This window comes from Primulina tabacum, chromosome 4 (genome assembly GCF_025594145.1).
Source record: "Primulina tabacum isolate GXHZ01 chromosome 4, ASM2559414v2, whole genome shotgun sequence".
Classification (NCBI taxonomy): domain Eukaryota; kingdom Viridiplantae; phylum Streptophyta; class Magnoliopsida; order Lamiales; family Gesneriaceae; genus Primulina; species Primulina tabacum.
The window spans coordinates 22,959,289-22,960,688 of record NC_134553.1 but is presented as its reverse complement, the minus strand read 5'-3'; positions in this window follow the sequence as shown (position 1 = coordinate 22,960,688).

The following is a 1,400-nucleotide window of genomic DNA, read 5'->3' as shown; positions in this document are numbered from 1 at the left end:
CATATTCTTTGAATAAATCAAAATATCATCGATGAAAATAATCACAAAATAATCGAGATATTTCTGGAATATACGGTTCATCAATCCCATAAATACAGCTGGAGCATTCGTCAAACCAAACGGCATGACAATAAATTCATAGTGTCCATACCTCATTCTGAATGCTGTCTTTGAGATATCAGAATCTCTGACTCTCAGCTGATGATATCCAGATCTCAAATCGATCTTGGAATATATAGAAGAACCCTGCAACTGGTCAAACAAATCATCAATACGAGGCAAAGGATATTTATTCTTTATCCGTTTCCTTGTTCAGTTGCCGATAGTCGATGCAGAGTCTCATCGAACCGTCTTTCTTCCTTACAAACAATACTGGAGCACCCCAAGGAGAAACACTAGGTCTGATGTACCCCTTGGCCTGTAAGTCTTCCAGCTGATCCTTTAACTCTTTCAATTCAATTGGTGCCATTCTGTATGGGGCTCTAGAAATCGAAACTGTACCTGGCATCAATTCAATGCTGAAGTCTATCTCTCTAACTGGAGGTAATCCCGGGATCTCATCTGGGAAGACGTCAGCAAACTCACGTACCACTGGCAGGTCTGCCAATGCTGGACTCGACTTCAGTAAATCTACCGAATATACAAGAAATCCCTCTGCTCCTTTCTGTAATAATCGAGTCATAGATAATACGGATATTAAAGGAATTCTCGATCTCGAACCCTTCCCGTAGAATTTCCACTCTTCAGCCATGTCTGGTCTGAATCTCACTATCTTGTGGAAACAATCAACTGTAGCTCTGTACTTAGTCAGCATATCAATACCGATTATACAGTCAAAATCAGACAACCCCAGTACAATACACTCTAACTCAATCTCATGCCCGTCATACTGTAGTACACAATGTTTTACAGAATTTACTGATATCAAACCTGTCCCCAAAGGAGAAGAGACAGACACTACAGTAACTAAAGACTCTACAGGCAATGCATGACTTAATGCAAATCGTTCAGAAATAAAAGTATGTGAAGCACCGGTATCAATCAATACATAAGCAGGGTAACCACATAAAGAACAGTTACCTGCCACAACGTCATCTGGTGCTTCCTGGGCCTGCTCTTCGGTCAAAGCGAATACTCTGGCCTTCTGTCTAGGAGGCTGGGTAACAGTCTGGCTACCTCCTGGCCTCTGCTGTGACTGAGCTGGCGCTGGCTGGAATGTATGAACGGCAGCTGATCGTCTCTCAGTCTGTGCGGCTGATCCCGACGACTCGGCTCCCTGAGATCTTTGGGACCCTCTCTGTGGACACACTTTAGCAAAGTGTCCCGGGTGTTTACAGATGTTGCAACTACCAGTCACTCCCTGGCATTGCTCAGTCGCATGTCTTCCTCCACAAGTCTTA